General features: G+C 38.0%; 1 long non-coding RNA gene and 1 other non-coding gene across 12 annotated transcripts in view; one reads left to right on the top strand and one right to left on the bottom strand.

The window, feature by feature from the left end:
* The window catches only part of LOC123387001, a 319,566-nt gene that overhangs the window by 42,462 nt on the left and 249,263 nt on the right, over nt 1–27,841 (bottom strand). The window lies entirely within an intron of this gene.
* Nucleotides 18,499–18,651, top strand: LOC123387144. The gene has a single exon (XR_006601490.1). It is a non-coding gene; the product is annotated as a U12 minor spliceosomal RNA (small nuclear RNA).

Raw genomic sequence — 27,841 nt, 5'->3', positions numbered from 1 at the left:
TTACAAATTTAACCCTTTGTACTTACAGTGAGTTCATGGATAAACTCTTTATATTAGATTTATAACAAGGTCACATGTAAAATTATCCAGCAAACTCTCTTTCTTAAATAAACAATATATAATAACTCAGGTTAGCCATATTTCCATCTGAAATGGCCATTTTATATATTTCCAACTGTGACGTTCAGCCAAGGATACCTCAGCACTGAGAAGGAGATACTCTGCATTCAACAAGAGAGCCATTCTACCCCCTTCTTATCCATACAATCAGTGGCAATGGAATATCCAAGGGGGGGAAAACATAAAGCGTGTTTGGATCCTGCCATAAATTCGATTACATTACCACCAAATTAAGCCTATTTTCATTTTGATATTATAAAAAAGCAGCAGGAGGTTTGACTAGAGAACTCACTTTTACTTTATTAAATTCCTTATGTTACAGTCAGCTGGATTGAGTGCTCCCTAGGAGTGAATTAAGAACATTGGGGCCTTGTCTTATTCAAAACAGTGTGGCTCCAAGTCAGAATTTTACAATTCACTTTCCCGGGGGCTGCCAGGGGGAAGTTAAGGAGAGCCCCCTATTTCCTTGGCTGTTCATTGCCTTCTTTATGCAGGAGGGGTTTCCTCCTCCTTCAGAGCATGAAATATCATGTGTCAGCATTAGGCAAAGAGAATGCTGACTTGTCCCAACAGGGCCATCTTGGTTGTCCAGGATGAATGTTAAACAAGCATGAGTTGTCCGCACCTCTGGCCATGTTAGAGGGTCCTAAAACCTGGTAGCCCTTCCTCCTCCCTCCATTCAACACATATTTATGGCTGTTTCACTCCACCTCAACAGTGTTAATTAATTAAATGTTTGCTTAGTGGCCTAGAAGGTTTGGTGTACTTTCCAAAGCTTCAGACCAACACTAAGAGGATTTAGAGTCTGGCTATAAAGGAAAAAGTCATTTCTAAAATGTCAGAATCCTTATTTACAATGCAATACTGGTAAAAGGGCGGGGGGGGGGAGGGGCACCTAAATTAAACCAAGTCAACTTGAACAGTCAAACGGTTCATCCAGCTAACATCAAGTGTATCTCCATCGTCAGCCAAGTCTAATGAAAGCTCAAATGTGCAGCTTTTGAATGATTCTGCCACTTTCCCTTCTTGGCTTCTTGTTTCTCCTCACATTGTGGCGTTCAAAATCTATTTCTGTAGTTGGTTTGGGACATTTCATTTCAGAGCAGTTGGCACATTCTGCCTGAATGCAACCATGTTATGAAGTCAGCCACACATTATTCTGTCGTCAACTGCCAGGGACGTGAATCTTCTCGTCTATTGTTAAGGATTTGATTTCCTCTAGTAAAATGCACTTTCCTGTGGCAGCTGTGAGGGAGCATTCAATGCAGCTGAAAAGGGAAGGCTGGGAGGCAGGCCCACCTACCAGCCCTAAAGCAAAGGGAACACTGGTGAGTCCAATGGGACACCCGTCATCCTTACTAAGGCACAAAAGACATTTTTCTCCATGTGTTCCCTCTCAGTGCATGCCTTCTAGATTGTCTGCAGGGCCAAACTCTGGCCTGAAGAAGAGGGAGAATTACCTTTCTGTTCAAGAACAAAGTGAGAACAAATTTCTAAAATCATTGGTCAAATTGCAGAGAAAAGTCTCCTGAAACCTAGTTTAAGATAGTCCATAAACTTAATTGGAAGAAGCACAGAAAAAGCAACCCTCAATTCTTCACAGCATATTTTATACGTTTGCAGGTGGGACGCATTTAACCAGGAAAAGGAGACATCACTGATTTCAATACACATCAAAAAATGATTATGCATTGATGGGATACTTTGGATATATTCCGAACTGTGTCGTGTAAGAATATTGATTGACATCCACATTTTCACATTACACAAGAAAGTAAAATGTTCACTGTAATTGCTAATCACTCCTTTTCATGCCCCCTCTACTCTCTTGTTCTCTGTCACACCCGCTTGACATGATGTTAGCTCTGCTTACATCCACCTGTCCACTAACCCATGCCTGTCCCAGGGCATCAGAGAATTGCTAATAAGAAGCATTCAACCCAGCTGACAGATTTCCTCTAATATTTTTAAGCACAAATCTCAAGTAAACCCTCAACGTGTCTCCAGTCATTTGGTTCTCCTACAAACCAGATGTTACTTCAGATTTCTTTATTCAAATTGCCAATATTCTTTCCCCATTCCTTCCTCCCTCTCAATTAAAGCCATCTTTCCAGGGCTAAGCCTGTTAAGTGTCTGACTTCGGCTCAGGTCACGATCTCATGGTCCTGGGATGGAGCCCCCGCATCAGGCTCTCTGCTCAGCAGGGAACCTGCTTCTTCCCTCTTGCCCGGCTCACCTCTCTCTTCCTCTCTCAAAAACAAAACAAAACAAAACAAAAACATAAAACCATCTTCCCATCAGATTCTCCCTGTGGGCCTCTCTGCAGGTGTATGCAAATGATCTCCTTTCTGATTCTAATAAAACTTACTGTCATTCATCTTGTGTAAGTCCAAACACACTTCACCTGCCCCATGCCCACCTCTCTTCCCTCTTTCATTCCAGGACTTCGCTGCTGCAGCATTTGACCTCTCCTCTGCCATCATCCTTCTCTCTTTCTCCATCTCTGTATTACCCAGCCCATGGTTTCAGTGTGTCTATTCAATGAGGATACAAAACACAATTACACAATTTCTTTTCTCCAGCTCTGATTTCTCTCCTCAACTACATAGAGTTGTCTAAAATAAGGAAGAGTCATATTAACTGTATTAACTAAGCATCTTTTGTACACAATGGGCAACTCTCAAGTATTATAATCAAAAAAGAATTATGTATTCTCCACTTCTCCCCAGACATCCTCCCCACTACTATTTCTTCTTGTCAGAAGATGGTACTGTCAATGTTCCTGGGATTCACATTAAAAAACCTGGAGTCATTCTTTACAATCCTCTTTTCCTCAAAGCCTAAGTCCAATTTGCAAGCCAGAACTGTGTAGTTATGCAAAATACGGTCTAACAGCAGCTGCTCCTTACCTACTACTTAAGTTCCATTTATCATCATTTTCATCTAGAATAACTTTCTAACTGGTCGAGCTTTTCTGCTTTTGTTCCCAAAGGTCACTTCTGCACAGTAGCCAAAGGGATCTTTCTGTACAATGTAATTCAAGTTCTGTCGCTCATATGGCCATATTGTCCGATGACTTCATACTTGTAGAAATGTTAACCATTTAGTTGTATTTTTTTCTTTTTATAGTCATGGTCCTATGATACATATTGCTCTTCAGTGGCTTTTCAGATTAATTAATTCATCCATTCAGCAAGTATTTGTTGAATGCCTACAATATTCCAAACATTATTCTGGCCTCTGGAGATACGGGGATGGGGAAGAAAAGAATCCTCTTAGAAGTTACCCTGTTTCCTTGGATGTCCCACAGCACATGAACATTTAATTTTCCTGTTGCCACAAATAGTACATGTTCACCATAAAAAATTTGACAAATACAGAAAAACAAACAGAAGAAATGTGCTACACTACAAGCTTCTATTAATATTTTGTTCATTTTCCTCTCTTGCTTTTCTGTATTTTACTTCCTGTATTATTCCTGTGGGCAGAGCCTATGTTCTCTTTATTCATTAGTATCCTGGTCAGGACACTTCATCCCTTTTGCATTTTGGAATTTATTTCATCCCTAAGCTGGCTTCTCAATATTTAGATCATTCTTTCCTCATCAAAGTCTCCTACTCAGAAGGCCAAGCACATGTTTCTGCCTGCCTTTCTCGAGAACCTTCCCCTGAGGTCTGAATCACATCAAGCACCCAGCGGCCACACCAGATGTATCTCTACGTCTCCCTCAGAAAAGCAAAAGCATCTCCAAACTTTACGCATGTATCTTATAGTTATATTCAAGGAAACTCCAGAGTAAGCAAACGGAAGGACTTAGTAGTAGTTGTTCTTTAAAGGGAAAACAAACTAACAAACAAAGAGCCAAATCAGAGCTCCTGGGGAATTTTTCAGTTGATTCTAGAAGTCAGCACTTTGTGGTGCCATTCATAAATAGGAAGAAATTGAAAACTCAGGCAAAAGCATGAAAACTTCAAATACAATCAAAAGCCCTGTGAGCATGTAGTTTTACCACAGAAGTACTGCGCAGCCTGGAATCACAAAGAGAAGCACCAGGGAGCTGATTAACTAGGACCATGGTGATAGTAAGCTAGAAAATACGTTTTCCCTTCAAATGCAGAGCACTTGATGTTCTGCATGACACAGCGCGATGCCACACACCTCAGGGATACCAAGTGAAATCCAAGCAAGGTCATTTGTCAAAGCAAAAGTCACTTGTGCCTAATAGCATTTTATTAGCCCAAGTGAGATGTTTCGAAGTTCTGAACCTCTTTCTTAGGGGATATGACTACATTATCAAGCGTATTACTCAGTTTGCTCCCACCTGCTACCTCCAGTGATAAACCATGTCCACGCAACACAAGAGAATACACGAGCACATAACGGGTATCAGAGCAGCTCGACTTTATAATAATTATCACAGCAACAGCAACACGAACACCTGGTATTTGGATAGCACTGTACATTTCACAAAGCACTTTTATGTGTACCATTCAACTCTTTTTTTTTTTTAAGGTTTTATTTATTTATTTGACAGACAAGAGATTACAAGTAGGCAGAGAGGCAGGCAGAGACAGAGAGGAGGAAGCAGGCTCCCTGCTTAGCAGAGAGCATGATGCGGGGCTCTATCCCGGGACACTGGGGGATCATGACCTGAGCGGAAGGCAGAGGCTTTAACCCACTGAGCCACCCAGGTGCCCCTACTGTTCATCTCTTTTAACAACTTTATGAAATTAACTAATTTACAAGGTATCACCATTTTGTTTTAGGCAGAAAACTGAAGTTCTGATTTGCTAAGTAACTTGAAACCTTGATTTATCACTGGAACTCAAATCCTAACCATCCATAGAAGTGAACAAGGACTCTAAGCCAGACTTTTGGATTTCAGGTCTATCATCGTCTCTCCAACAACATCTGGTCTCTTTTTAAGAGTCTCCATAACAACTAAATTCTTTAGAATAAAGTAATTTTATTTCAGTGATCAATTTAGAAAATTAATGGTGGTCCAGATGTTTTTTGCTGGTGTAGAAATATATTATTTCATAGTAGAGCAATTATGTGGTACTTTTAGAATAATCAGTTGAGCATGCTAAGATTATTCACCATGGAAGACTCTTCGCTCTTCAAGTTACTAATAAAGCTAATAATTTAATAGCAGCCAACAATTATTGATTACCTGACACGTGACAATCTTTTTTCTTAAATCTCATACCAACTTAACAAAATGAACATTAACCCCTATTTTTTTTTAAGATTATATTTATTTGTTTGACAGACAGAGATCACAAGTAGGCAGAGAAGCAGGCAGAGAGAGGAGGAAGCAGGCTCCCTGATGAGCAGAGAGCCCCATGCAGGGCTCGATCCCAGGACCATGGAATCATGACCTGAGCTGAAGGCAGAGGCTTTAACCCACTGAGCCACCCAGGTGCTCCAACCCCTATTTTTCAAATAGAAACTCAGGTATAAAAAGGTTAAGAAATGAGAACAAACCCAGAGAAAGAGTGGAACCCCTGGGATACAATTCCTACCAATCTGGCCTCAAAGCATACACTCAAATTACACTTTTGCCAAGAGGACAAGAAGCACACAGCAGAATCATTAAGGAACCTTTATCAGAGGAAGGTACAAGAGAAACCAGACATCAAAAACCTGCGTGACTGGGGTGCCTGGATGGCTCAGTGGTTTAAAGCCTCTGCCTTCAGCTCAGGTCGCGATCCCAGGGGCCTGAGATCAAGCCCCGAGTCGGGCTCTCTGCTCAGTGGGGAGCCTCCTGCCTCCTTGCTCTCTCTCTGCCTGCCTCTCTGCCTACTTGTGATCTCTGTTTGTCAAATAAATAAATAAAATCTTTAAAAAAAAAAACTTGCATGACTTTTTTAGGGTTTATTTGATCTAGAAATATTACACAATACTGTTTTCTCAAGTATTATACTATTGTTCCAGGAAAATTATCAAAGGGTTTATATTTTACAAACACAATTACCATGATATACTAACACAGAGAACAAATACAAGCATGATACCCATTTAACAGCAAACATTCAATGAGTTAGTATTGACTGCAAAATACTCTGAACTCTGTGGTCTTAGCCATACAAGGAATTCAGGATTTTTAAAAAAGCTTTTATTTATTTATCTGCTGGGAAGAGGGAGAGAACACAAGCAGGGGGAGCAGCAGGCAGAGGGAGAGGGAGAAGCAGGCTCCCGGCTGAGCAGAGAGCCCGAAGCCAGACTAAATCCCAGGACCCTGGGATCATGACCTGAGCCAAAGGCAGACACCTAACCGACTGAGCCAGCCAAGCATCCCAGAATTCAGGAATTTAAAAATAGGAAGAATAGACACACCTGCAGTCTTAGAAAGCCCTCGATGGAATCATTGCAACTTACAACAAGCTGCAAATCAAATACAAGTAGTGAGAGCCATGGTTCTCAAACTTCAGTGGGCACTGGAACCCCTGGGAGAACTTATTACCAAGTAGAGTCTTGGACCCCACCCCTCTAAGTTTCTGATTCTCTGGTTCAGAAGGCCTGGGAGGGGTGTGAGTATTTGCATTTCTAACAAAGTTCCAGGTGATGCTGACGTTGCTTAGTGTATTGACCACACTCTGAGAACCACTGTGACTGAGCTTCAGCAGAATTCTGAGAGCATAGAGAAAGATGTAATAAGTCTTACAAAGCAGGGGGAAAAAATTCGTGGAGAGATTAGTCTTTTTGTTTTTGTTTTCAAGACTTATTTATTTATTTATTTGCAAGAAGAGAGTGCGTGCACATGCACATGCTTGTGGGAGGCGGGGGTGGACAGAAGAAAAAAAGGAGAGAACCTCAGGCAAACTCTGCACTGAGGGCAGAGCCGGACTCCGGGCTCAGTTTCACAACCTTGGGATCATGACCCTGAGATCACAACGTGAGCCCAGACCGAGAGTCCAGTTCTTAACTGACTGAACCACGCAGGCGCCTAGAGAGCTTAGCCTTTGTACTGAGCTTTGACAAAGGAGGAGAATGTCAGGTATTGAAGGATAATGTGTTTCTATCTCAAAAGGAGGCATAATCCTTCAGACTTATCCTTCTCTCATTTTAGTGATTTGGTGGCCTCACTCTACTTTTGCAGAATGGAATGAAAATGATGACTCCATCTCTCTTCATCCAACAACTCAACAATGATATTTTCTTGCCTTTCTGACATTTCAGAAAGGAATGAAAGAATAATTTTAACACATTTTAAGCCTTATTAAATTCCTTCTTTGTTCCATTACAAATGATTTCAATTTTCCCTGAAATCTTCTCCTAAACCTGACTTTCACATCGTAGGGATGATCAAGAATGTGAATGAGATGTTGGTCAAGTTTTCCTTTGCAGATTTGTTTGATTGATTGTAATGGCTGAAATAAGTCACAACTTCCTGAGTAAGTATCCTTCCTATTCTTATCCCAAAAGGCAAAAGAATAAATGGAAACAATTCTAAAAGCATTTTAACTGTATGCTGGAGTTGGAGAACATCCAAAGGGATAATGTACTGACTCATGAGAATAGTTTCATTCCCCATTCCTCGATCATTTTACCACACGACCCTAGAGAAGTCATTTAAATTCTCACTGCTTTAATTTTTGCATTTGTAAAATGGAGATAATATTTGCCATGAGGTTTAGTTAATGCTTGAAAATGCTTTTGAGATCCCTGGAAAAGGAGAGAATAAAATACTATTACTCTCCATTGGACTTTGGAACCCAAACTATAAAATTAAAAAGAATCTGCACTCCGGTAGCAACCAGCCTGTGGAGAAGGAATTTTCCTACAACTGAGCTTTTTGCTGTCATGACAAGTGTATATTGGACTCCAATATTGTCAAGTGCTTTACAGTCATTCCTTCTAATGGTTTTTATTCCATTGCTCTTGCAGATGGAACAACTAATGGGAAGATAATTCAAATGCTATCTGTCAGTCTAAGAGTGAGGAAAACCTTTTCCATAAGAACCAGGTAGTAAATATTGTAGACTGCAGACCACATATGTGCATCCAATCACATATGATCATGATTATGAGTCATGCTTAAAACTGGGACAAATAATCATTGCTAATCATTATCATTTTAAAATTCCCCTTTAAAAGCATCAGCCTTCCTACCCTCTTTCATTTGAGTTTATTATTTATTCAGATTGGGTCAGTAATACAGAGTTAGGGAAAATCTGCTACCTGATTATTTGGGTTTTCAGTTTGAAAATGGACCATCTTTTCAAATAATACTGTTCATTTCAAGTTCTGTTTTCCCCAAAATAATTTATTAAATCAAGCTAGTTGATTTTAGGACCCCCAAACACAAACCATTCTGTCTCATTCACATTTTCTATTTTGTTTTGCCTGCTGCTTCATTACTTGTGTTTCCTCATGAGCCTTTAGAGAAAATAATGTTATTCCTTCAGTCGTGCAAATTGAAAACCTATTTTTAAAGAGCTGTGCTTCAGCCATTTTGATTATCCTACATTCCATTCTCCTCTTCACTTATTTAAAAAAGAAAGAGACTATCTCTAAGTCCCCATGTCTCTCCTGGGAGTTGTAGAAGCCTGTTTTGTTCTTATTAACACACACATTTACACACATTTTGTTTTCTTATTGCAATGACAGTTTACCTTCCTGTTTACTTTTCTGTTTACATATCCATTAAGAAGTTTTGTCTAAAGTGTTCTATATAAAGATTCCTAATCAGGTCTCCTTTTAAAACTATATAAAGTAGAAACAATGAGTTTCCCAATTTAAAGTTACCAGAGTTTACAAAATGGGAAGTGGTTTAAAGATTTTTGCTTTCTTGTGGTTATAATTAATTTTTTTAATATTAGGAGCTTCTCTTTTAACTGAGGTGAACTTGCACATAAAGTTCCTCATAATCCATGTTAAGTCAACCAAATGTTTCATATTATAGGTTACTATGGTTTCTTCTTACAGGTTAATAAAGCAATTATATTTAGTTTTCTGTGATAGAAAATGAGAACGGCAGTTATTTTTTATGTAGGACTATAATCTTACAACTTAATATATTTAAAGCCATTCTTTTCTGGTTTTCTTTCCCTGTGGTATGCCCTTCTGAAATAAGCCTATTAGTCTTGACACATGGAAGTTGCACTATTCTGTTTTCCTCAGATTCATGCCATAATTAGAAATCAATCCATCATAGAAATGTCTTTATAGACTATGATTTAGCATTATGTCCTCAGTTTTTGTTGAAGGCTGATATAATAAAGGGCTCTATGAAATAATTCTCTGTAGTTTTGATAAAACTGCTACTAAAGACACCACCCATTATATTATTCAATACCCCAACACGAACACCCCCATTTTATGTTTTTCTCAAGATTCCAAGCAAGGAAAAAAAGGTTTCCTCTTGATTCTATTTGCTCTTTTATAATTTTAAAATAGTTTTAAACTAATAAATTCAGCACTAAGTCACAGGATACAAAATCAATATAAAAATTAGTTGTATTTCTCTACACTAACAATAAATAATCTGGGGAAAAAACAAGAAAACATCCATAGGGAAATACAATTCAAAACCACAATGAAATATCACCTCACACCCGTTATGACTTCTACTACCCCCCAAAAGGCAGAAAATTGCAAATATTGGTAAGGATGGGGAGAAATGGAAATATGTGCACTGTTGATAGGAATGTGAAATGGTGCAGGTACTATGGAAAACAGTATGAAGTTTCCTCCAAAACTTAACAATAGAACTTAACTACCACATTATCTAGCAATCCCACTTCTGAACAGAGAGCTAAAAGAATTGAAAATAGGACTTTGAAGAGATATTTGCACTCCCATGTTCATTGAGGCGTTATTCACAATAGCCAAAATGTAAATGACCTAAATATCCATCAACAGATGAGTGGATGATAAAAATGTGGAGTACACAAACAATGGAATATTATCAAACCCTAAAAAAGAAGGAAACCCTATCATATGCGTAAACATGGAAGAACCTCCAGGACATTATGCTAAGTGAAATAAATTAGTCAAAGAAGGACAAATACTGCATGACTCCACTTATACAAGTTACCTGTAAGAGTCAAATTCATAGAAGCAGAGCAGAATGATGGTCATCAGAGACTAAAGGGAGGAGAAACAAGGTGTTGTTAAATAGGTATGGATTTTTAGTCAAGCAAGATGGAAAATTTCTAGACACTAGCTATACAACACTGTGCTCATAGTTAACAATACTGTATTGGACATTCAAAGATTTGAGAGGTGAGATCTCATGTGTTTTTTTACCACAATAAAAAAATTGAACTACAAAACTTCTAGAGGGAAAGCATAACAGAAAATCTTTGTGACCAAGAATTAAGAAAATATTTCTTAGATACAACACTAACAATATGATCCATAAAACAAAAAATTTATCATGGAATTCCATCAAAATTATGTACTTTGACTCTTTCAGAGACAGTTAAGGGGATTAATAGATAGGCTGCCAACTGAGAGAAAGTATTTGCAAATCTAATATAAGACTTGTATCTTGAATATATAAGGGATTCTGAAAACATAAGAAAAAATGAGGGAATGGTTTGAACAGACAGTGTACTAAACAAAATACACAGGTTTAAATGGAAAGTGCATCATATATACATACACACACATATATAACCATATATATATGGTTATATATGTTGTTATAGATGATTTTATATATATATATATATATATATATATCCATCTGTGTGTGGACATATGTACACACACACAGGCAAAATAAGCACATAAATAAATACTCCAAAGCCATGAAACAACACTATATACTTACTAGAATTTCTTAAATTAAAAATTCCCACTCTATAAAGTAACAGTGAGGCTGTATAGTAACTAGAGAAGTAACTAGAACTCTCATAGGCTGCTGGTGAGGATGTAAAATGTCACAAACACTTTTGAAAACAGTTAGTTTCTTAAACCATTAAATATATACACACACCACATGACTTAGCTATTCCAGTCCTTGTATCACCTAAAAGAAATGAAAAAAAAAATGTTCATATAAAGATTTGTATCTTTTCAAATGTAGTGATCTGAAGGGGTATGTGCGCCCAAATGTTTAAAGCAGCAATGTCCACAATAGCCAAACTACCGAACAAACCTAGATGTCCATCAACAGATGAATGGATAAAGATGATGTGGGGTGTGTGTGTGTGTGTGTGTGTGTGTGTATAAATATATATATGTATATATATATATATACACACACAATGGAATACTATGCAGCTAATAAAAGAAATGAAATCTTGCCATTTGCGACGATGTGGATGGAACTAGAGGGTATTATGCTGAGCAAAATAAGTCAATCAGAGAAAGACAACTATCATATAATCTCCCTGATATGAGGAAGGGAGATGCAACATGGGGGGTTTAGGGGGTAGGAAAAGAATAAATGAAACAAGATGGGATCAGGAGGGAGACAAACCATAAGTGACTCTTAATCTCACAAAACAAACTGAGGGTTGCTGGGGGGAGGGGGGTCGGGAGAGGAGGGGTGGGGTTATAGACATTGGGGAGGGTATGTGCTATGGTGAGTGCTGTGAAGTGTGTAAACCTGACGATTCACAGACCTGTACCCCTGGGGATAAAAATACATTATATGTTTATAAAAAAAAATTTTTAATTTAATAAAGGTAAAAAAAAAAAAAGATTAGTATCTTCTCATTCAGAGAAGTTTTATTAAGTCAAAACTTAAAACACCCCAAATGTCCATCAGCAGGTCAATGGATAAACAAAACTGGGTATATATAGAATGGAATATTACTCAGCGATAATAAAGAATAGACTCCTGGATGAATCTTGATAAAACTACGGTGAGTGAAAGAAGTCAGAATAAAAAAGAGTATATACTGTATGATTCCATTTGTATAAAACTCTATGAAATGCCAACTAATCTAGGAAGCAGTGCAGTGGTTGCCTGGGAATGGGAGTGATGTGCACTGGGGTAAGAAGGGCTAAAATAAGTGATGATAAAGGGGGACATAGGGGAACGCTTTGTCAAAGGGTTATTGGAGGTAGTGGTTATGTTCATTGTCCACATTCTAGAAGAATTTGCAGAAGTATACATATGTCAAAACTCATCAAATCTCACACTTCAAGTATGTTTAGTGTGTTGTTTATCAATTACAATTTACAAAGCTGTTAAAAATGTTCCTTGTGCAGCTCTGAAGTGATCTGAGTTGCACTTTGAAAGGTTGACTATAAGGCAACATTCTCTAAGATGAAAGAAAGGCTTAGGTTAGGACTTCCACAAGGAGGTATCTGTAATAGTGATAATGAGAGTTATTAAGAGACGGTTGAATAAATTGTGTGGGAATGGAGAAGAATGAATGATTCAGTACTGTTGGCTCATCTGTGATGGTATTCCCTTACTCCAAAAACAGAAGCTGAAAATTATTTGGCCTCCAAAAGCCCACTGTAGTCTTATGAAGCATAACGATTTCTCTCCTTCAAGTTTAGTCTCAAGATTAAGACTGTTCTCAGAGTCCAGAAAGGCAGAGGAATACTACATAAGCTTCACCATATTAATTAGATTTGCTACCATGTATTCAAGCAACAAGTATCTTTTGATCACCTTCTAAGTCTGTGCAAGGCTCTTGATTAGTCACCAAGATACAGGGAGCTCCACACATACAACTGGGATTGCCAATATATTTAGCAAGATGAATGACAATTAAATGATTGCATTTCAGAGCCAGAAATGACTTACTGGCCTGGTGTTAAGACCCAAGGTTTCCAGGTTTGGCTTTTAATTTGTGCCCTATATAATTATACATATAATTTTTAGGGTATCATGCATGTACCAATTACTGTGTTGACAGGTATAGTCCAAAAGTCCAACATCTATCTTGAGAGAAAACTTTGTGCCCTACATCAACCTTTGTTTCTCATAGTCAGGCTGGCCTCAGGACAAATAAAATTACATATAAATGCACCCTGACTTTTATTTCCCCCCATAGGTTCTAAATAATTTGGCTGTAACTCTTTGGGGATGACATTCATGAAAAACCCTATAATCTTTGTTATTGTGTTTCTCAGCTGCAGGTACTTCCAAAGCTGTGATTTATCTAAATTGTATTTTTGTGAAAGGGTTATAAAGGGGATAATGTGAAAAGTCTATTGGGATATTGTTAGTAAATTTATAAAATTACTTTCTGTATCCAGTTAGAGCAAGTAATTTTTTCACTCGCTGCTTTTAGGGCAGGCTTATGTATCATCGAAGACGTCAAGGGAATAAAAGTTAAGCACCCAAACTAAAGATTCTTTGTCTAAAACCATGTCTGTTAGGACAAGTTCATCATTTATGAAGCCCAAACATAGTCTTCAGATGGGTGAGCCACCTGAGCCCAAAGCTACAAAACTGTACACAGATATTTCCAGAATTCTTCCTCTTGCCCACTTTGTACTGCTCCTTCAGATGTAGGAGTGAGTTACTGGTCTCAGTGCCATATACCTACCACAGGAGCACATTCTCATGGCTGCTTGATGCAACCAAGGCAGCAGTCCCTACACAGGGCTTGACTCCAAAGAGAAGTCTGTCTTATATAATGGGTTCTCCTGAGCACTGCTATGCCCTTCTGTGGCTGAAAGGAGCTGACGGTACAAAATGCTAAGGAGGGTCTGACCTTCTCTGCTCTTGTGAAGATGAAGTCTTACTCTATTCACAATGTCACAGCACCAAAGAATTTTGGAATCTCACCTGACTTCTTGGTGTTAGGTTGAGCAGTCAGTGAGTATGGAACATTTCAGTTCCTTAGTTCTATAACCTTTAATCATATGTCTGGAACCTTTCCATCTTAACCATCTAGTTAATTTCTATGGATCCAAGAGAAATGCAAAGAGCCTATGAGCCAGAAGTCGCTAGCATGAAGTCCAAAGTGAAAGCTAGCTGGGATTAGCGGCCGATAACAGTGCTCTGCAAGGAAACAAAGTTTTAGCAACCATTAGAACATCCAGCTGGGAAAATAGCAAAGTGTGGGATCAGAACTATCAAAGCCCGATTAATTCATTGCCTAATTTCTAAGCTATGTCAAATGTAGTGCATTTAGTTGCTGGGTCACAAAACTGCATAAGGAAAACTGATAACTTGTCCCAGCTCAGCAGAGACTACGGAGACAAAGAACTAAATGCAATGTGATATCTTGGGTTGGATTCTGGAACAGAAGGAAATTCATGGGAAAACTGGTGAAATCTGAATGAAGTTTGAAGTTTAGTTCACAGTAATGCATCAGTGTTGGTTTCTTAGCTCTGACAAATACACTGTAGTAATGGAAGATGGTACCATTAGGGAGACTAAAATGGGCGGGAGCTTGGGAACTTTACAGGGATTCTCTATGTTGTCTGCAACTTTTCTGTAAATCTAAAATTATTTCAAAATAAAAAGTTTAAAAGTGAGTAAGACAAGATTCTTATCCTGCAGTAGATCATAATGGGAAAGATATTATAGTAAAGAGAACAACTCCATTCTAACACTAAATGATTTAACAACAACAAATAAAAATTCCTAAGGCTCAGTGGTGCATCGGACCCGCAGAGCTCCTCATCCACACTAGAGTTTAATGAGAGTACCTGAGATCGATTCTAAAGGCCTGGCAGGAAAAGGAAATGTTGGCCAGAATTACAGGTAGGAGGAAAGGCATGAGATGTATGGCGAACCAACAGATAATTTGGAAGGGCAAAGGGTAAGACTAGAGATGGGACCGGATCCATCTGTGCCAGGCTCACGTGCTGGGCTAAGGACCGGGAACTCCACCTGGGGGTGATGGTGAGTAATATCATCAGATCTGCAACAGCATGCATTTTTGGAGGCAGAGCTGAAAGTAGGGAGAAAAATTAGGAACCTTTTGCAATGCTGTGAATGAGGCAGAAATGGTACATAGGGAGAAAGGAACATAAATTTGAGAATTACAAAGGAAATAAAATAAGTAGTATTTAGTGAACCTGACTTGAGGCCATTGAGTGCAGAGGGAAATAATCTAGCAGACAAAAAAATATCTTTGGATTATCACTCTACTATGACATGATACAATAATTAATTTTCAAACACTAATAGCTGACTTGTGAAAAACAGGTGAAACTCTGCTTAGTTCCTCTGCTGTGGATATGACACAAAAACTTGCAGTCAACAAGGCACCATAAATTCATGCTTTTAAAACCCATATGCTTGAAACAAAATAGTAATTGATAAAATATTAAAAGTGAAACCAGAAGCACATAGCTAACTTGAATATAAGTTAAGATGTCTGTGAAGCAGAATGAAGACCTAAAAACTTTTCTTTTAAAAAATTTTCTCTAAAATACAAAATTTATATTTTAAAAAAAGGATATAGGAAAATGAACCTAAGCGAAAACAATAAATCAGAACATGGGAACTAAAATCACAAGATGCATTTTTAAAAATAAGAAATGAAAGAAGACATTTTCAAATTTCATTTTAAAATAGTTGCTTCTGTTCTTAAAAAAGCAATGAGGTAGGTAAGAAAAGCAAATCCAGTTACGAAATTGGCATTTTCAAATTTCGAACAACACAACACTTGACAAAAGCAAATAGAACACCCAGGTAGAAAATGCTAGCCACATATGTGAGTGGTCATATTCTGTCTGTTTATTTCTTTGGGAAAGTGGCCGTTTCCATATGTGATCATTCTTTTAAGAAACCATTGGTACCAGGATATCTGGCTGATCATAAATAAATGGCTTCAGCAATAAGTCTCCTATCCCTTCTCTTGAAGAAAGTTTAGTTCCATGAACATAATAATGCTGTTATAGGGTCATTTAAAATATTCCATTGTGTCTGGCATACAGTAAGCCCTCAGTAAATCCATTACTATTCCCCAAAGCATCAATGATGTAATTTATTACTAGTATTGTTATCATCATTATTAGGCACTCTCAGATAGTGTTAGAGATGATACAAGTTGTAAACTATTTCCCCTTTCTCTCCTTTCAATGAAGACCTACCAGCTCTTCCTTTGTTCTGATTTCCAAAGACCTCTGAATAGTTCCTTATTCATTATTTAGTTTTCCTTTCCAAAAACACTTTCCTTTTTTTCCCTTTATCTCTTATTTTCTCAATCATGGAAACCTCTTTGATTACTCTGTTTCTGTAAATAGTATCACCATTATTCCAGGCTTAAAACCTCAAACTAATCTTTCAATATTCTATCTTCTTATTCAATTCAATTAGCTATCATATGGGAAAAAAAAAAGAAGAAGAAGAAGAAATGTATCCTTTAATTCTCGCTCACATCTGTCCATTTCTTTGCATCATCATCACCAGCTTTAAGGTTTTAGGAGATCATAGCCAGCTAGCTATTATTACATCGCATCTGATTTGATTCCCCATGTCTCCTCATAGTAAGCGTTCCCCTTTGCACACCAATATGTAAATACTGTATTCAGCGAGTGGGACTCAATAGGGTGCAAGTGGTAAACAGCATTATTCTTTCTTCTATATTCAAACGTGCTCGTGCACTAATTCTCTCCCTGCATCTGCCACGAGTCACAGGCAAATATACAATGGAATGAAAGAACAAAATCTTTCCATTTGCAAGAATGTGGATGGAGCTAGAGTATATTATGCCAAGCAAAATAAGTCAGTCAGAGAAAGACAAACACCAAATGACTTCACTCATACGTGGAATTTATGAAACAAATGAACATAGGGGGAAAAAAGACAGAGAGAGGCAGACCATAAACCAGACTCTTAACTACAGAGAACCGAGGGTGATGGGGGTAAGGTGGGGGGTTTATATGGGGGATGGGTATTAAGAGGGGCACTTGTGATGAGCACTGGGTGTTGTTTGTAAGTGATAAATCACCAAATTCTACTCCTGAAACTTATATTACACTATATACTAACTACCTAGAATTTAAATAAAAACTGGAAAAAGAAAGAAAATTTTCTAGGCCCTTTTGGTCACAGTCTCAATCTGGTCCAAAACAATTTAAAAGTCTTCCCCTCCCTTCTCCAACCTCCGACTAGCCCTGACAGAGTCTGTATCAGATGTAAGCCTGCAATGAACAGTGGGGACTTATTTTATTTCTCCTCTGTTCCTCTGTCACGTTCTCCTCCACTATTGGCTCTTCTAACAGACACCTCAAGAGCCAGGACACAGGAAAAATGTGATGAGAGATAAACAGAGTTGTGACAGGTGGTTAACTAAAGGCATTCATCCTTCCGGATGTGACGAAGGCACAAATACTGCTTCATTTCCATTCATTTCTCATTTGGGGAGCACTTTTTTTCCCCCCCTAAGACAGAGCATGCAAGCAGCAAGGGACAGAGAGAGAAGGCAAGAGAGAATCTTAAGCAGGCTTCACATCCTGCATGGATCTCAATGCAGAGCTCACTCTCACAACCCTGAAATCATGACCTGAGCCTAAATCAAGAGTCTGACACTTAGCTGACAGAGCCACCCAGGCACCCCTCATTTGGGGAGCATTTTCGTGGGCTTTCCAAAGTGTGTCTCTTAGGACTGCTGACTGCAGTTATCAGGACACGGTCCATAGTGATCCCCTGCAAGGGCGATATAGACCTAAAGGTGCCCCTGTCCAGAGAAGCTCCCTCTGATCTGTTCACCCCCCACGCATTTAAGATAGAAGTGAGCATTCACGACACTAAAACCAAAGTTTTCCAATCTGCTAGCATGCTTTCCATAGTCCTACAGGATTCAACGTACATATTCAACCCCTATTATTCTTAATTTCTACTGAAATTTGGTAAGAAGAATTCTATCTTTTACTGTTAATACTGATGCTTTCGGGACGCCTGAGTGGTTCAGTCGGTTAAGTAGGTTAAGTATCTGCCTTTGGCTTGGGTCGTGATCCCAGGGTCCTGGGGTAGAGCCCCACGTTGGGCTCTCTGCTCAGCAGGGAGTCTGCTTCTCCCTCTCCCTCTGCTCTTCTACCTGCTTGTGCTCGCTCTCACTCTCCCTCTTTCAAATAAATAAATAATATTTAAAAAAAAAAACTAATGTTTTCAACTCACACTTCTATGAAAAGTCATCATATGCTCATAAGGCCCATAAGGCTATTTTCTTAGGCTAAGATTCTTAAACTAAAGCCCTCTCTAATTTTCTCTGACTGGTCATTCTAATCTATTCCCTACAACTAAGCCAATCCAGAAATCCTGCACTGTTCCAGATCTAATCACTGCTTTCTGAATTCTGGCCTTTTTGTACCTCCAGCCTTTCCTCCACTCTCCACCCACAGACAGGACTCTTTTCCAATCTTTATTTTCAATGAAACTGTGAATTTGGTTAATTCACACAGTAAAGGAATTAATTGAAGGGATAGTAGAGAGTTCACATAATCACCTGGAAAGCCAGAGAACTCTATGTGGAAGGAAACTGAGAAAGGAAGAAATCTATCCATTAAACTTATGAGTAAGGAAAATAACAATTTGAGATGACGCCAGAATCTTCACTGCTAATGTGAGATGAATTTGTGACTGGATACAGGTTGCCCCTAAGCTGATCTGCCTACTTGGTATCATGCCTGGAGTCACGATCTGCACGTCCCCCTTTAACACTAAAAGAGTAGACTGGTACAAGCTAATAATCAAGACTGAGAAGGTGCTTGTTTCCTCCAAGTAATAAACACGGTTAATCCAAGGAAGGAAGGGAGGGGCGGAAGGAGGGAGGGAGGGATGAAGGGAGAGAAGGAAAGAACCCAAGATTATTTCATAGGAATGATCTGTTGGGGAGACCCTCAACGTTATCAGTCATCATTACACCACTGGGCCCTCCAGTCTTCTGCAATCACAGCAAATGATCTCTCTCCCTGGCCTTTCCCTTTGCTTTATTTCCAAAAGGTTGAAAGTTCCAAGCAAGCACACACAGTTAGTCATGGCTGACTCACACGTCCACAACTCAAAAACCACAGGGCAAGGGAAAGTTACTTAGCATGGAAGATTAGTCAAATATATGATGTAGGGCACATATCATTGTTTTTATAAAATCCCAAGAGAATATATTAAAAATAATTTGAATTCAAGGGAGATATCCACAAAGCAATTAGGCACAGACATATACGCAAAAACTCAATGTCTCCCTTATACAAAAACAAAGAAAACCACAATGCCAAAGACATCAAACACTTAAAAGGGAAAAACAAAATATAGACCCTTATGAAGAAAACTTAGGGGTACCTGAGTGGTTCAGTCAGTTAAGCATTCAACTCTTGATTTTGGTTTAGGTCATGATATCAGGGTCCTGGAATTGAGCCCTGCGTAGGGCTCCATGCTCAGTGGGGAGTCACCATGAGGGTTCCCTTTCTCTCTCTGAAACCCCCGACTCATGCACATTATATCTCTCTTCAAATAAAAAAAAAGAATCTTTTTTAATTTAAATTCAATTAGCCAATATACAGTACATCATTAGTTTTAGATGTAGTGTTCAATAAATCTCTAAAAAAAAACAATAAACACTAATTCAGATGTATAATGGAAAAATTGAATAAATAAAAACATTCATTATTTTTGGGTGGAGAGACTAAGTATTTTAAGGTAGCTTTATTTATAATCCAAGATGAATCTGGATTAAGATTTGTAGCCATACCCCTCCTTACTGAACAATAGGAATTTAGTGTTAAATTTAGTGTTAGATTTAATTAATTTGATTGAACCTATTTATCTTTTATGTGGGAAGGAGTGGTGTGTGTGGGGGGGTGTGTTGGGTGTGTGGGAGTGTGTTTGTGTGTGTGTTCCGGAAATGATTTGAAATTGGCCTATAGATAATTTATACTTAGGTTAATATGCTTGATATTAAACATGAGTAATTAAACAGAAAAAAGTGTCTAAGTTCAAGGTAGAGTCACAGCATCCACATTTCTACCCAAAGTGTTCATATTTCAAATCTGAAATCCCACTAAGGAAATCATGTTAACTTTTAGCTTATCTTCCAACCTGTCAAGCATTAAACATGGTCACTTATTCATGGACAGATTCCATTGTATCCTCCATCTAGTTCAGAAACTAGAAGGTTAGATTATTCTTAGTTTTTTTTATATTCCTTTGTCCTGCTATTAGGAGTCTGAACAGATGAGAAGATAGGATCTAAGATTGTTAAAACTCATTTTACAGAGTCTCCTGTCTAATTATCAGGTTATACTCCAGACACAATGTCATTACTGATGGAGATTTGATGAGGGTTGGAAATTAGAGAAAAAATAAATAAAGCTGAGAACACTCAGGGAACTATCATCAAATTGTTAGCCAATACAGAGTATTCTATTCAGTGGATATCTAGAACAAGACTTGTTTTTTACTCCCCTGATCTTAACCGCTTCCTTTACCAATTCCTATGACTGGAGAATATCAGAAGGTCAGAAGTCCTGTGTAACAAAATAAAATGCTGAAGCCCTGCCTAGTATCAATGTTCCTGTTGTCAAGTGCCTTTGCTGTACCTCCAAATCTCCACCCATTGTCCGCTTGGTCTAGAGCCACTGGGGGAGGCTACCTAACTTGTTCCACCTCAGTCGTCCCCAGTCCTCATGTGTTCTGAAGAAGAATATGTCAATGTGCTCTCACTAGTCACTTTTTATCTTGAAGAAGTGAGGTGTGGATTTGTTTACAAAAAGAACGAAAGAAAGAAAGAAAGAAAGAAAGAAAGAAAGAAAGAAAAGAAAAGAAAAGAAAAGAAAAGAAAAGAAAAGAAGGAAGAAAGAAAAAGACAAACAAATAAAATGGGAATGTTATTCACCCAAACATCTTCCCCTCAGATACAGAAAGACTCAAGTGGATCCATTGGTTACTTACCAGGTCCTTCCTGGTAAATCCCACTTGACTGAAATGATATTTCCTACATTAACTAAGAACATTAAAGCTCCTTTGGTTTGGAAAGAGAATATAATATAAAAAGTTACCAGAGCCAAGTCCCTTTCCAGCATTTCATGGTGGTCAAAGCAGGCCCTCATATAGAAAGGACATGCTGCTACCCACTCACCCGTTCAGAAAGACAAGGCATTCATTCACTCATCCAACAAGTATGTACTAAAAAAGTACTAATGCCAAACACTGTGGACTCAGGAGTGATAAAAAAATAAAAGACAAAAATTCATGTCCATGGACTTTTATATCCGAGTGGGGAGAGACAGCCAATAAACAAAATAAATAATACCCCCCTTTCAGGCTCAATATTAGCCTGTTTCAACCACATTGTTCCTTGAGGCCACAAAGATTGTGGTGTCAACTGACTTTTGCCTGGTTGGAATCTTGTTTCTAGTCATTTCTCTGCTACTTTTCTTTCTTGCTGGTTATCTCCACTCCAAGGGTTTTCCTTTACTACTACCTCCAATCCAATGGACTACTACCTCCAATCCAATGCCTGCAATTTAATGAGTTTCTGCTAAAAACAGTACTACCCCCAGCAACGCCCATTACACAGAGATGCAGTGACTGGAAAAGAACCACTGTTTATTACATTTCAAGAAGAAAAAAGCTGGGGTCGCACATTATTTATGAAATGTTTATGTCATCCAACAAACACAGCAGCTCTTCCCTTAGCCACTTCACTGTTCAAGTCTTTTTTTTTTTTTTTAAGATTTTATTTATTTATTTGAGAGAGGGAGAGAATGAGAAAGAGAGAATATGGCGGGGGAGGGTCAGAGGGAAAAGCAGACTCCCTACTGAGCAGGGAACCCAACAAGGGACTGAGTCCTGGGACTCCAAGATCATGACCTGAGCCAAAGGCAGTCGCTCAACCAACTGAGCCACCCAGGCACCCCTGTTCAAGTCTTGTAATTGAGAGTTCAGGTTTTCAGTTTTTCATTCTTTTATTTTTTTTTAAAAGATATTATTTTTTTTTATTTTACAGACAGAGATCACAAGTAGGCAGAGAGGCAGGCAGAGAGAGAGGAGGAAGCAGGCTCCCCACTGAGCAGAGAGCCCGATGTGGGGCTCAAACCTAGAACCCTGGGATCATGACCCAAGCTGAAGGTAGAGGCTTTAACCCACTGAGCCACCCAGGTGCCCACAGTTTTTCACTCTTTAACCTTTTATGATACTGCTTGACCTAGTAATATGCTAGTCAATCTTCATGCCAGATCTCATTATATAGCTAGTTAAATACAAAAAATCATACATTCAAGATATAAAAAAATAACACCTATTTTTGAAACAACTTTGTTAGGAAGGCAAGTTAAAAAAAACTTTATTGGGCTCTGCAAATAAATTTGGTAGGGGTGAAGGCTCTAAGCTCAGCACTCCAAAGTTAAATTTCTAATTTGGCTTTTTTTGAAGTGATGGAGCTCCTGTCTATTTTAACACGTCTGGTGTGAAGATAAGTCTTCACAGATTTAGAGACAAGTGAACGTGCTTTGGAAGTATTTGCACTTTATCTCTCTGATGAGTGTCTTTTAAGAACAATAAAGAGATTTATTTCTGTCAGGTAGTAGTGAAAATATTATGAAGGCCGTTACTGCTTTGATATTTCATGAAAGGCATGGAGCTATGGCAGCTGAAGCCTGAAAAAAGAGGAACTGGACAATGTCTACTGAGTTGAGAAACAGAGAGTAGGGCAAGGAGGGAGCAGAAGGGAGATGACATGTCCTCCATTTAGCTTTTCCTAATAGATGACATATTTAGGGAAATCAAAATAACCATACATGTAAGAGAATGTCTATTTAAAAGATTCATTGATTATGGTACTTTTTTATAGTTCTAGCATGAAGGGCAACAATTTTTCAGATTATAATTCTGTACTAAGAACTCTGCTTTACTGAAAATATGAACTTGTCATAAAATGTTAACTGTAAATTTATCCTGACTATAAAATTAAGCACGTTAATGATTTATGATAGAGAAGCTACCAATAACCAATAAACTATTCAGGAGTTGGAAATGGGAGAGTAAATGTCATTCTAAAGAATGAGTTTGGGGGCACCTGGGTGACTCAGTCGGTTGAGTGTGTGCCTTTGGCTCAGGTCATGATTTCAGGGTCCTGGAATGGAGCCCCAAGTTGGGCTCCCTGCTCAGTGGGGAGTCTGTTTCTCCCTCTGCCCTACTCCCCTGCTCATGATCTCTCTCTTTCCCTCTCTAACAAATAAATACAATCTTTAAAAAAAAGAAGAAGAAGAAGAAGAAGAAGAAGAATGCATTTGTTCAAAATTATCTTTCTCTTCTGGGACACAAACTTTCAAAACACATTAAGAGTTGGTGTAAATCAGCACTACCCCCCCCCTACTGCCCATGACTAAGAGCTACAGGTCCATAACAGGATAGAAGAGGAACTGAGATGATGTGTTTCTAAGCTTCTAAAGTTATTTGGGAGAGTAATGTTATATCTGTTTAACCTAATAAAATCTATGGATTTGAATTATTTATTTTGTGCATTTCATTTTTCTATTAATTTATTTTACAAAAGTATCTCTCTGAAACATACAGAAATTAAAAATAAAGAAAATGAAGAGAAAGGACACACCTTCACTGAAGTTAGAAAACAAACAGAAAAACAGCAAAGAAACAAAAAGAGTAACTGAGATAATGGAATGGAATTTTGGCTTTGTTTCCTTTAATTTGTAAGGGAAATTATTTTTTTAACATAAGAGAATGCTTATTTCCTCTGCCACTACCTGCAATGACTAGTATCTTTCTTTTTCAAAAATGTTTTATTTATTTATTTGACAGAGAGAGAGAAAGAGTGAACACAAGCAGAGAAAGCTGTAGGCAGAGGGAGAAGTAGACTCCCCGCTAAGCAGGGAGCCTGATGCGGGACTGGATCCCAGGACCCTGGGATCATGACTCAAGTCAAAGGTAGATGCTCAATAGACGGAGCCACCCAGGTGCCCCTATAAAGGAAATTTTTTTTTTTTTGACAAAAATTCTGCCACATAGGTTAAGACGACTTCTTTGAGGGCTTATTTTTTTTATTTTTTATTTTTTTTTTAATTTCCTCCTCTCAAGTCCCTGATTTCCTTTAGAGTATGGGCAACTTGCTCTGGCATTAATTTGACTGGGTCAAATATATTGCTTCCATCAGCTTCAATAAAGCAGATTTTTTTTTTTCATTTTATTTCATTTGTTAATAATCTCAACAACTTCCCTTTAATTTTTTTCACACAGCCACATATTTCTAATAGAATTTTCAGACTTAACTAGAGCCAATTTCATATCCTTGGTATTACAGTAGGTAATTGGTTGCTTATCTCTCTTTTTCACTCCTGCCATAGATTTATCCCTACTCAGTGAGTGTCAGTTCCAAAATATGGCTGCTCTTTGTCAAGCTTTCTTTTCATAGGCTTTCTGTGGATTAGCATTGGAACTAATGGAAAAAGTCTTACAGTCAAGGGACCATCCTCCCACCATGATCACATCGGCTTCATGACAGAGGCAGAGAGTCATACATGTTGTTCCCGCCTCTTCTCCATTGTGTGTACTGCCGCAGCTGTCTGGACGTGGTCAGCATATTCAGGGAGCAAAGGAAAATAACAAGTAGGGAAAGCTAAATATTTTCCACCACATGAAATAATCAAGTTCTTTACCTAATGAGCAAATTCCTGTTGTAGAGAGGACAAGCAGAAATTAAGCTTCTGAAGAACAACTAAGAAAAACACCCTGAGACAGCAGATCCTAATAGATGAAAACTCAGGGGAAAAAAATCCACCTATAATTTTTTCCCACTTTGTCTAAAACATGCTCTAGTTTGGCTTTACACTTTTTTTCCTGTTTTATGACCTATTTTTGTTTTTTATTTTTTATGTATTTTTTTCAAGTTTTTGTTTTAATTCCAGTTAGTTAACATACAGTATAATGTTAGTCCAGCTGTGCAATATAGTGATTCAAAAATTCCATATATCACCCAGTGCTCATCACAACAAGGGCCCTCCTTAATCCCATCACCTGCCCCACTGGGAACCATCAGTTTGTTCTCTACAATTCTTGAGTTGGCTCTCTTTTTTTTCCCCCTTTCCTTTTTTGTTTTGTTTCTTAAATTGTTGGCTTTGCTCTTGAGCAGAGAAAGAATTACAGGGGCTTTCAAAAGGCAATTCTTTAGTATTGGCAATAAAGAGTGAACTACTGATACAACAACATGAATGAATTTCAGAAACATTGCATCAGTGAAGGAAGGAGACACAAAAGAGCATACATAGACTGAATTCATTTATATGAAGATCTACCCAAAACAAAAACAAAACTGATCTCAGTAGTGAAACATATCACCATAATGAGTACATCCTAAATGCGAGGGGTAGAAGTAGGTACTGACTTAGAACAGAACTCTCTGGAGTCACGGTAATATTCACTATCTTCCCAGGAGTTTGGATCACACATATCTGTCAAACCTCATCAAATGGTATGCTTGAGATGTATGCATTTCCCTGTGTACAAAATGTACCTTAAAAATAGAAACAGAACAACTAAGAACCCTTTAATTATATGCATGTTGAAGTGTCTAGAATTAAGTATACGAATATCTCTCTTTGAAATTTCATTCAAAAACTGAGATAGATTGATGGCAAGACAGAGATAGGTACAGATGGATAGATAATATCAGTAAGCAAATATAGAAAATATCAATCATAACATCAATGAGAACTATGGGTATTCACCATACAATCCTTTCAACCCTTCTGTATGTTTGAATTTTTTCATAATAAAATGTTTGTTGGGAGAAAAATAGTTTTTTCCTCTCTGAGTCCAAATGTATCTCCCCAAAATTCTGTCAGGTCCTCTGAAATGGCCCCCATTAAGTACTATAAGACTTGTTAGATCATTTTCCCAGATCTTGAAATGAAAACTCAAATGAGATGTAAAAAAAAAAAAAAAAAAGAAGAAGTACTGAGAAGAAGAAACCCCACAATTAAACAACTATTCATATACCTGGCAATATCTCATTTAATTCTTGAGAGAACTTAAATTAGGTATTGTTTTGGGTGCCAAGATCATGTTTTTTTTGTGACAATGGCCACTTAAGTTCTACAGTCACTTAAAAGAAAACAGAAATTAGTGTTTCACACAGCACTCTAGATTTTATTAATGTCTTGATGGCTTTGGGGGCAAAGGAGGCAAAAAAAAAAAATTAAAAATCTCCCAAACAGACATTCTAAAGAACCATTTTAAAAAGAGTAAAACACCTCCCCCATCTTTCCATCATGATCAATCCCTTCTCTTTGATAGGGAACATAGTAGGAGACAATTTTCTGCCTTTTGATGAGCCTCGGCAGTGTATAACATTTAAGCCAACATCTTGGTGCTTGATGACCCTAGTCAAGTCAAGTACTGATCTTTAAGATACAAGAATTGCAATTGTACAATGTCTTTCCACTGTCCCAAACTTAGACACTGGAGAATCACAACTGGCTCCAAGCAAAGGAGAAAAGGGAATGGAAGAAGTGATGTTCTGTGAAAAAAACAATTTGGTTTGGGAGGTAAAATGTCACATTCTTGGCTTAAGCTACTAAACCTGGGGTAGATGATAGATCCTGAAGTTCAGAGCTCTCCAAGCTGGGTCTCTAGAAGGGTTTACCCTCTTCCACCATAAGCCCATAAACAGGTTTCACACAAAAATTTATAAAGAAATCGTAGTTTAGAGAGCTTATGATCTTGCCTAGAGACACACAGCTAGCGTAGGAAACTGCAGGTCAAATGCTGAATGGTTTTCCTCTACACCAAGTCAGGAGCTATATAGTGTGAACTGGTTACTAGAGCAGTTTCTAGATACGTTGCTAAAAATGAGCCCTGAGGTCAAGAGCAGCCTTCCTCTGAAAAGAAAACAACATTGGAACGTGAAGCCCTGCCTGGAGATGGCAGGACCGGATGGAGTGTCAGGAGAGCTGGGAGAACAATGAGAGAGAAAACATCAGAAAAGTTCTCAAGACCATAAACAGGAAAAGAGAAAGGCATCAAAAATCTATGTCACCCATTCACCAGTTACACATTATTCTAACTGGTTATTTCCACAGCAGAGATGGGGGTTACCATATTTCACGGTTTGTCTGGGTTTGTCCTGGTTTGTTCCTTTTGTTCTGTGAATTGTAAATTTCAGACACCTTCTTTAGAAAGCAGAGATTTATACTGAGAAGTGATTCATTAGGAGGGAAAAAAAAAAAAAAACGTGTCTTATGAGAAGGGGTCTTTTTTTTTTTTTTTTTTTAGAAAGGGGACTTTTTTAAGTTGAATGTGATTATAATTAAATTATAGCTGAAAATATTTTGTGTAGCTACCTTTTTAGTAACCCCACTGTTGACTCATGAGCTTATTACCTCTTAGAGAATCAATCCAATTCGGATGACGTTTTATGCAGAAGCTTTGAGTTCTGTTATTCTTCTTTCAAAAAGTGGTCTCTCTGGTCTAGGCATATTGCCCAGATTCCCAGGTAATCTTTCCCATCTATCATACTTATATTATTACATAAATGTCTATTTCATGTTCAATATGAATTTTCATTTATGCTTTCAAATATGATATGAAATCTGTTTAAAGAATGGGAAACCATCATCTCTGGTTCTTAAGTTTTAGTCCCCAATTTACTTTGTACTTAGTCTTATTTTATATATGTGGTGAAATAAATAGTCATGATGTGTCCAAGATGAAATGGACTGAAGGAAATCTCATTTAACTCCCTGCAAAAGCTAGATAACATTTCTAAGTTTGTTGAGCTATTACATAGTGAGAGTTTATTACAAGCCTTTTATACTTTGTCCAGTTGCTGCAAAGATGTGTGTTACCTGCAGCATGCAAAAGGATTCCTCTGGCAGAGTTCAAAATAAATTT

The sequence above is a fragment of the Mustela putorius genome, unplaced genomic scaffold (assembly GCF_011764305.1).
Source record: "Mustela putorius furo isolate JIRA1106 unplaced genomic scaffold, ASM1176430v1.1 tig00003845_pilon_pilon_pilon, whole genome shotgun sequence".
In the NCBI taxonomy this organism is placed as follows: Eukaryota; Metazoa; Chordata; class Mammalia; order Carnivora; family Mustelidae; genus Mustela; species Mustela putorius.
The sequence above is the reverse complement of the archived record's forward strand: the minus strand, read 5'-3'. Positions and strand labels throughout refer to the sequence as shown.